This window comes from Osmia bicornis, chromosome 14 (assembly GCF_907164935.1).
Source record: "Osmia bicornis bicornis chromosome 14, iOsmBic2.1, whole genome shotgun sequence".
Classification (NCBI taxonomy): domain Eukaryota; kingdom Metazoa; phylum Arthropoda; class Insecta; order Hymenoptera; family Megachilidae; genus Osmia; species Osmia bicornis.
The window spans coordinates 5,480,631-5,490,887 of record NC_060229.1 but is presented as its reverse complement, the minus strand read 5'-3'; the positions used below and the strand labels follow the sequence as shown (position 1 = coordinate 5,490,887).

Sequence of the window (10,257 nt, the reverse complement as noted above, 5' to 3'; positions counted from 1 at the left end):
TTCCCTGATGGACGATTAAAACTTCCACCGTCGAATTTACAAATTCCTTCGGGGGCTTCGCTGGCGGAGGCATTAGTTCGCCTCGTCTCGCCTAGCGAACTTAACCGAGTCCTACCATTACCGACCCCGAATTAGAATTTAAATCTGCGGAACGGCTCGCTCGTAATGGCTCGATTTCTTTCGTCACGGTTACGCGGCCGGTTAACCGCCGCGGGACACTCGGCGAAACGCCTTCTCTTCCTTAAAACCGTGTACCTATCGGAAAATTGCAAATTTAAATTCCCTGGTAATTGGATCGGAACCACGCGTTAATCCTTCAACGACGTCCAGGATGTTCGTAAAATTTCGCGACACAGACTGTGAAACGTATGAACGTGTAAATATTTAAGCGGCTTACGGTTCAACCAGTTTTCACGGCGGTAATTGGTTTATCCGGAAGATTAATAGCGGTCGAGGCGAGAGATTCTGGCCGGAAGAAACAAGGTCAGGTATTATATAATCCTGCTTGTTTTGTATTAACACAGGCACAAAGACTGGATGAGGGTAAATTTGTCAACGAGGATTTTACGGTTCAATTTGATTTGTTTGACGATGGGTTTGAAGGGTATTGTTGATGACTAGCGATATTTATCCTTTCCACCTCCGCTGGTATTCATTAACCCAAAAAAGAAAAAAATACATTGCAATCAAATAACAATTTTAATTTCATTTCTGTTACAGATAACGTCAGCTGAAACATATCATCAAAGTACAAAAGAAAAGTACTATTTAAAAACCATCAGCACACTCGGCACTTTTACCGCTTAACAAGAAAGTAATACTATTTTTAAATCGCCTGGTTAAGAAGGCGATGACTTGTAGATCAACTGCACATTCGTAAAAAAAATTAACTCGGTCACGAAAGGGTTAAAGCGTTTAAAATGAAATTCGCGGTGCGAACGCATTCGGTCTCGGGCGCATGCGCGGCGATCGATTCGGAAGCGTTCGCGAGGGTTCGCGTTTGATCGTGACGTCGAGTCGCGGAGTGGGGATGCGTCGGTCGAAAGGGAGAGATATCGTAGTCGCACTCCGATGGAGGAGCCGTGAGGAGGGACGAAGAGGGTGCGGAGTCCGCGTGTCGTTGACAGTAGCGGCGGCCAGCAGGCGGAATCAAGCGTCGCTCGACAGTCGAAGCCGGTCTCTCGGCGTGCGAGTATCGAAAGTATCGCGAGGTCTCGTATCGTTATTTCGCCTCGTTACGCGGACTTGTCATCTGTCAACGACGCTTCTCCTACGTTCAATCGGTTCGCTCGCGTTCCCGTGCGTTTTTCCGTTGTGCCGTGCTAACGAGCACCGAAGCTCACCCTGTTGTGCGTTCGTTCGTGTCGTGCTCGTTCGCCAACGACGTTTCCGCTCGCGTGTGTCCAGTGTGCAGAGTGTGTTGGATGCCACGGCGGAAGCGTTGCCGTCGAGATTGCAGCGAGGACGTTCCCCTTGGCCGATTACTTCTTAGGTAAGTCGATTTTGCTTCTTACCACCGTCTATACCGGTCTTAACATTTACATTTTAATCTTTAATCACTCCGTATTGCAATTAATTGTATTAGGTAAGGGTGCATTTTTTGGTACTTCTGGTACCGGTGCGATGTTTCATTTAAAAGACTTTGAAAATGAATCTAGGTTGCGTGTATTAACCTCTTGTCACATGACATCCAGATATATTCGTGCTATAGAGTACGGTGCAAATATGAGTAACACGACTCATACTCGAGGTATAGCTAGTAGCCTGTTATTTACATATTTTTGATTTTTTTGAATTTCTATCATTTTCTAAATTTCTGTTTTCAATTATCTGTCAGATAAAACTAGTATGAAGTATGCTTAATATTATAAATAATATAGAAATATTATTTTGAATAGTGTTAATATTACACTAATGTATGGTAGCAAACTGAAAACTTAAATTTAGATATTAATTTTTATTTAACACTCAATTCATACATTAACTCCAATTTGAAAACTGGTAATTTTTCTACGTATATTACTATTCCCTTGTAATTTAAAGTTCCAACGTGTTAATTGTTTACGTTCGAATCGGAGCGTCTTTGGAGGGAATGCAACGCGGTGGTCTTCGTTTAAATACAACACGATTTCACGGTGAGCGTTTATCGGCTCCGGTCCACGGACAATGTGACCGCAGTTATCGTCGTCCAACAATTTGTTTATGTCTCGTTTGTGTAACTACACACGTACATGAAAGCAGGGTAAGATACTCGTGGCTCGCAATCAGTAGACAGCCGGAACATACATCGTACATACATACAATCTCTTCGGCAAGGTTATGGTCTAACTGATCAAGTCGAAGTTTCGTTCAAGCTCTGTCGTTTCGTTTGATTAAAAGCTTGATCAACTGCGACGAACAACCCGTGTGCCTGGCGAATAACCCAGTTACCACTTGAACGAGGCACGCTACGCGCGACCTACATAAACAGGTGCACTTGCAAGAAGATGTCGCGACTTTGATCTCTGCTTTCTCAATGGGACTCGATTCGCAGGGGATGTACAAACATGCAGGGGAATATTAGCCGCAACTGGTCACTCGTTTTTCCAAGGGTTTTCCAAAGGGATGCTTAAGTTATTTTTTATGAGAGGAGTGGGATCCATTTTTGAATAAATTTCAGAATGGCCCCCCCAAAATTGAGAACTCAGGTTAGGTATATAACCTAAATTGACTACAAGAATCTCTTACCGTTTTTGAGATATCGTGGTAAGAAATTTTTGTACAATTTTGGGACGTATGCGCTATTCGGTACTGCGCATGCGCTATTCGATACTGAGCATGCGCTATTCGATACTGCGCATACACGGAACCTAACCCAACCTTACATCCAGCTCTGAAACCAACTTTAATCAGTTTCTTGTAGTCAATTTAGGTTAATACCGAACCTGAGTTCTCAATTTTGGGGGGGCCATTCGGAAACACAGCCCTATTGTTTTTTATTAATATTATGAACCGGCAGAGAAATGGAGCACAGAAGCTAAAGCCTCCCTGTATGTAACATGCCCCGATTATTCCATTTATCCAACCACTAAATTTTCCGACGATTTCATTTGACGAAAAATCAATACGCGATTCTTAACACGGTCGCCGATGGTCATCCTGATAACTGTTGGAAATTCGAATGGATCGTAGGAACGTTTCAGGTATCCGGTGACAAACGGTGGATCGTTCGAATGTAAGCGAAGAGCCGGTGATTACACGGGTCTCGCGTATCCTGTAACGAGCCTTCGTAGCCGTAGTCCGGGTCGCTTCTGGTCTGTTGATATTCGCGCGGTTCGTTTTAGCATTTTAAACGCGTTGCTGGCTCGTTCCGCCACGAAATTCGCACCGGTCTGTCTCACTCGAGATTTCAGACTTGCTAATATGGCGTCGATAAAGGCGATTAAAAGCAGCCCGGGTAATCGGCAGGAAATGATATTCTGCTCGTTTTATAACGCGTTTTCTACTGCCGTTTCCACCATCGGCTCTGTTCTTGTTGATATAACGTTACTCCATCGCGTTGGACCGTGTTATTTGCTTGACGATTTGAATTCATTTCGCGTCAAGTCGCCGACGTGATCGGAGAATGTATTAGACCGCGTCTGGCCTCCCTTGTACTCATATTTGCCCAGTTGTTTCTTTTCACGACTTCGTTAGATGGATACATATACGTTAGGCTCGGTGGTACCACACGATCGCTTTGCCGTTTGTACGAAAAATTCGTCTCGGGCTTGTTTCGAAAACGGAGAACACAGAAAATGGAGTGTTTAGATAACAGCGTACAGGCTGGTATTCAGATGATAGGAATTCGGATGATAGCCCTCGTATCGCGAACGAAACGTTTTCATGCAGCCTGGTCACGCAGTTAAATTCGTGTTGAATTCTACCGAGCTTGCTATACGATTATACCGGTATAATCAAATGGACGCGGTGTTTCCGTTTCAAAAGTACAGGGAACCGTCAGGTTGTAAGAAGGATCATTCGACTAATGATACGTTCGTATGATAGGAATTTCGATAATGATCCTGTTATCGGGCAACATTTTAAGTTGCTTTAATTCGACGATTAAACGCCAATCAAGCGATAACTAGTAGCCAGGAGCTACGGTAATACCGTTTCCTGGTATTGGCCGATTCTGATTCAATGGAAAATTATGAACGAACCGCTTGTACTACGAATCGTACGATCTGCACGATGATTACATCCATGTAAAACGTCTACGCGTATGCTTGAATACGTGCATGTGACGTTTAACAGTGTGTACATACTATTATCAATATTACGGTATCCTCGGTTTTTTTTTTTAACTGCACATGATTATAAAACTTCGCCTGTTAACCGGTCATAGTTCTTGTCGCAGCATGCAACGACATCGTAATTATATGGTAATTTATCTCGGTCTTTCCTTGCATTTTTTTCCTTCTCTTTCCATCCTTCTAGCTTTCCTTTTGCTTTCATTCTGTGCGTGGCATGATGTACAGTGTCTGCATATTCTGCTTTCTTGAAATTACTTTATTCGAAAGTATGCACTGTTGGCTGAATGTATGGCACCATCTTGTTCAATATTAAATTTTATAATATAATTCATTTTTCACAAAATTTAGCCCGGTTATATCTTGAATTAAATTTCAAGTAAAAATGAAGAAAAAACTTGAATTATGTAGAAAGATAAAAATTTGCTGTTTCATTGAAATTTTGGTCACATAATGACTCAACATGCGTGTTTAATCTAATCTAAATTATACTGCGAAGCGTACTCTTTTCGAAGTATAATAGTTTGCTTGCACTTTGAAATATGTAAATAGCTCGATGTTAGCTGGTTGTTCATTTATCCTGTACCATTAGCTGTTATCGTGGTACTTTGAATACCTTAGGCTTAATAACTTCCCCGTAGAAAAAAAAAATACACGGTCGTCTATGGTGCAACAAGATTGATTCACCTGAACGGTCCACAATTCATTAAAGTCGGTGTAGGGACGCCAGCGTCGCAGATTACTTCCACTCCATTTAGATCGTGGCATATTAATTTGTGCTTTTGATTGATGTTTTTCTTGCGGACTTGGACATGGGAAATTAATAAACGCGATTACAGTGAACGTGGCCAGCGATACTTTTCTCAGAATTTTCTCATAATTAAGATAATTTCAAAAGGGATCGACGATTTCTTAAAATATTTCAAAATTTATTTTCCATCCGAATTACGAATTAATCGTATTTTTCGCATTTCGATTCTTTCTCGCTCCTAGCGTTAACGAGTTTTTATTAACGCGAAACGTTTTAATTGACGGGGCTTAAACTTTCGATAAATATACAATTGAAATTCGGCGATGATTTCATTGGAACGCACCGTTAGCAATTTTCCACGGTCGAAATTTTTTCAGTGAAAACACGCCGGGAGCAAACATTCGTCAAGCATTTCACGGGGGGGAAAAAAATAAAAAAATATTTGCAACGGATGGATTCGATTTGCGATAAAAAATGACACGGTTGAATAATCTCCGCTCTGCCTGTTTGTCTGTCTGGCCTGCCCTCGTTGCATGTGTTTCTTTCTTTGGCTGCGTTCAAATGGACCATGCGACCATTTAATTAATTCAAGTGGATCTGTCCGCGTTACGGGTTTAAAAGAATCGCGAATATCGCTGAAAGCACACGCATTTCACCGATGATGATAGATGCAGCCTGACACGTTCATCGAATTAGTTTTTGATGTATCGAGCAACGATGACATCCCTGATGCGATTTTTATTGACGTTTCAGATTCAGTGTTATTGATAGATTGTTACCTGTCAAATAAGATTTCATGACATAAAAGTAGCACAAAATACCACTTACGAAGCATCAAATTAAAACTTAAGAGGTATACGTTTAGAAGGCTGCAAAAAAAGCGATTCTTGAAAACTTTTTTTTGACGAAATGGAATTGTATATCGATATTTATTCATCGCGAATTAATGGCGGATCTCCGGAGACGTGTTTTAGAAAAGTTTTGCGGCGAGCAGCATAACTGAACAGAAACTTATATAAAATCAAAAATTCCAAAAGATTTCATTAGTATATAACAATGACTAGTGCTTAATCGTTCGGTTCTGGAAAATATTGATTAGAAATAAAATGGCAGCTCATTAAAGCAATAGTTTCGATTTTTACCTCACAAAGTTGTTCTTTTCTTATCAATAAAAAAAAGAACTACGTATTCAAAACCTAAATTCTTCGATTAAGCAGGATTGTCTTTAAACTTTCAAAGAATATTCTTCTAAACGCTAGTTTTCAAAAAATATCATTTTTGGAAAATCGATTTTTTGAAAATGCTAAACGTAAAATTTTTAATCAGTACCTGATAAATGGTCATTCGGTGGACTGCAAAATCGTATAGAAGTGTTTTTTGCGCGAACAAGTAGAAACTCGATAAAGCAATTCACTGTTAAATGAGACATCAGAAAAAGTTCAATTAATATTTCTATCAACGTACGTATGGATTGAAGGGGCGGGTTTGTTTGGTCGGATAAAAAGACGAGTAGGACGGTTTCGATGTAATCAAGGAGGTCAGACTCGGGCCAGCGACTGGTTCCATTCAACTTTCGAAATGAAGCGCAATGCATCTTTAATTAAATCTCTGGCGTTCGAGGCTCGAAATTTATTCCGTGCATTCCAATCCCTGTTGTAGTTGAACTGTCCTCGTCCGTTCCTCTTTCTTCGACAACCCATCCCTACCATCACGTTCGTCTTTGGATTTTTTCCAAGCTCGTGCTACAAATTTTAAGCGACGTGTCTGGTGGACGGTCGAGATTTCAAAGCTCTCTAGCGAGCTGTAGCCACCTCGTTTTCCCTTATTTTCGTCCGTACGTGTCCACCTGCTCGTTGCAGTTTCTCCTGATATCGGGGCTGAGGTTTCCACGAATTCGTTGCACTTTTCTTCAACGCGACGATTAAACGAACCCGAACGTCTTTCGTGAACTTCTCCACCAGCCGTTTATGTAATAAACTTCGAAACTTTAAGCTTTAAATTGATATTATGTAATTATAATTTTACGACACTTTTATGCTGTTACACTTCGAAGTTTTAATATCGCCTTATTGCAAATATTACTTTTGAAACACGATAATAGAAATGAAACGTAATTAATAATAAAAGCTCTAATGAACCGTTCTATCTTTTTTATCCTGAAAATGATTTTCCTGTCCCGGGAGATATGACCGGCCAGTGGGGAAAAAGAGCATCCGTAATATATAGAGTGCGTCAGGCAGAAGATTTAAATTTTAAATGGCATACCGTAAATACATACCGTTGCATGTGCACGCACACACGTTCTGTCAGTCGGGTTCGGGTCGGATAGCTGTAATTCGCTGTTTCCCCACGCCTCCTGATCGAACCGTCCTTTTTACCGTCCGATCGAACCACTAGATATTTGCCCAAGCAGACATCTCGCGCTGTTTCGATGTCCCCTCTGGATATATTGCTCATGGAATTATTAGAAGCCTGAACGAAATGGTTGGTTATACGAAGCTCCATTTACTTGGCTCGCCCGTTTTTTCTCATTTTTCTCGATATTCAAAAGAAATACGAGGAATCCGCTCGAAGAGCAATGTCGAACGTACACCGACTGATTCAAAAACGATTTCAAATTTGATATATCCTCGGGCTATTTGTGCTTGGATTAGAGCCGCGATTCCTTTGTTATTTTTAACATATTTGAGGAAATTGTCATCGAGTTTATGGAAATAAACTGGGAGATAAAATTATGGGAGAATTATGGGAAATAAAGTAGTGAAGTATTTATATAAAAATATGGCTAAAAGATTATTCTACATTTTGCAATCTTGTTTCTTAACTTAAATTGTTTGTATAATAATTTTTGAAGAGTCTATGTTGAAATACCGAAAGCAATCGCTCGTCTCTGTATTTGTAAAGTGCTTCAATTAACACAATTATTGTATGTAACTGCAGTATTGTTTGGTTGCAAAGCGAAGAAATAAAATGCAACTGGTAGAAATAAAAAACATAAGTACATTCGCTAATTGGAAAGCTTCGAGAGCTAGGTAAACAACTTTACATTCTAAAGAGGGAGAAACAAGAGTGTAAGAGAAAGTTTCATTAAAAAAAAATTATTAAAGGGGTTAATTAAGAGCACTGGATACGTAAGATACTCTAATGAAATAAACAAACGAGTAATATTTTGGATATAGAACAGGGTCTTTCATCACTTTCATTTACCAGTCACTTTTTCCTACTAGAAACAACAGAATAATTACACTGTAAAATTAAACGAAGCGTTTCACTTTGTCCCGTATCACCAACGCGCATTGTATTCAAATTAGCTTAACAGGGCGCATCGATCAAACGACAAATCCTAATTACGGATATCACGATCGCTGTCGAACAAAAATTTCAATCTCGATTATCTGGATTCATTGCACTCGGACTCGCACGTGCATCAGTTACGACGACCCATTAATTAACGTAAATGCGAACAGCTCGCGGTGGACAGAAGGTCTCTTTGTCCGCGGTTTCCGGCCCCATCAGCTCCGCATCGATCCGCAGGATAAGGCTTGGTTCAAACTAGCAATCCTTATCACTTAACATTCCACCAGTTCCTTTCGATTTCATCAAACATTCTCTATGAAAAATTTTCCAAATTTTATTCATAATTCATACGAATAATGCAATTCACACCAGTTAATTACGTTTGTCATCGAGAAGATCGCTGAATCACCAAAGGATGATACTCGGTTTCGACAAATTACCATGACAGTTGTCGCTCATTCGAAGCAGGCCTAAACATCGCTTTCCACGTAGCTACGCCGGTGCTGATCGATTTGTTCTTCGGTGTAAATGCGGCTTAACGGAGGTTGCTTACGGTTCTGAGCGAACCCCATCCGGTTGCATAGCGACTTGCAGGCAAACATGTGGTTAGACCGGTTGACTCAGACAGGTCGGTTTGCTTCTCTCCATCGGCCCTTTCTCTCCTCTCCTTTACCATCTCTCGTTGAGATACCTTCTTCCTCTCTTTACGGTGAATCTATCCGGTGTATCTCGGCAGCATCCTCCCGCGGCGTTATGACTTCGTACATTCGATCATGCTGCAACTGCACCGGTTGCAACCGTGAGAACACAAAGCGAGCATCGGAATGATGCTTATCTATGATGGCTGTTCAGTGATTTATTTTTGATTGATTTATTCCTTTCATCCGATATTAAGTTTTGATAATCCTCTTTAGATTCTTATTTCGTTATCATACTACTGGTAAGAGAAATTTAAAAGGAAATTAAAAAATTATGATTGGTATGCAATCAGTGATCGAACGTACGGAGTGACTTAATCAGGATGAGCTGTAATTCTTGATTTCCTGGATGGTAGGAAAAAGTGGCTGGTTTAATAAAATTCATTTTCTGCATTCAGGTATTTTGTCGGTGCATTTATGCACCGGAAAATGGTAGTTACGTGTTGTTTTTATTCACGTGATCTTTTATTAAAATTCATACCGTCGCTTCAGTTTCTTTCAAAGGTGGGGGATTTAAGGCAGCCTCCTGTGGCGCTGTGTCACAGTTAATGAAGTCAATAAAAGTTTAATTGAATTTCATTTAATTAAATTTCATGAAAACTGGTTTAATGAAATTCAATTCGGTGCATCGAGCATTTTTATCGCGGATGCACCAGGAAGATGCACTTTACTTTGTCGTTTACTTTCTTCGTTTCAATTTTAAAGAGCCTTCCATTGAAATCCATAGAGTTTCTTGAAATTTTCAACAATATCGCGATGGAGGATGGATTGCGGGTGCCGAGGGCTGACGCCTCGATTGAATATCCGACGTTTCGAGGAAAGCAAGCAACATGGATGCTCCAGGGACAGAAACATCCACAAGGGGTTATGGAAATGTGGAAATGCACGCATATCGAATGCGAGCATGGTGAAATCGAAAAGCTGAGACTGTCGAGCTGGACGCCGCTTTCGCGAAGAACCGCGAGGGAATATTTTTCCGATTTCTTCCCTTTAACCGCACTACTCTCGACTCACGCGTTAATAATTGAAAGGGAAATCGGAGAGATCCTTCCGCAGAGTTGCCGAGAGCTTTTTACCGCGGTTATCCTTTGATATTCTCAAAGTTTTTATCGAAAAACGGGGTTCTTGTTCTTTATGAAAAATTTATTACTTCTGGTGTATTTCATCAATTTTTCAAGTAACAGAAACGGATGACATGAAATTTTTAGATGTTTGAAATATAGTGGCCCGCAAAAGTATT

The 10,257-nt window shown here is 40.5% G+C and overlaps 1 protein-coding gene across 4 annotated transcripts in view; it reads left to right on the top strand.

The window, feature by feature from the left end:
- The first annotated feature begins 985 nt into the window (after positions 1–985).
- The window catches only part of LOC114875900 (putative polypeptide N-acetylgalactosaminyltransferase 9), a 183,463-nt gene continuing 174,191 nt past the window's right edge, over positions 986–10,257 (top strand). For all 4 annotated transcript variants that reach the window (XM_029186731.2, XM_029186728.2, XM_029186730.2 and 1 more), the window contains exon 1: positions 986–1,492. The gene's annotated coding sequence lies outside the window, so the exon portion shown is untranslated. The remainder of the gene's footprint in view (positions 1,493–10,257) is intronic.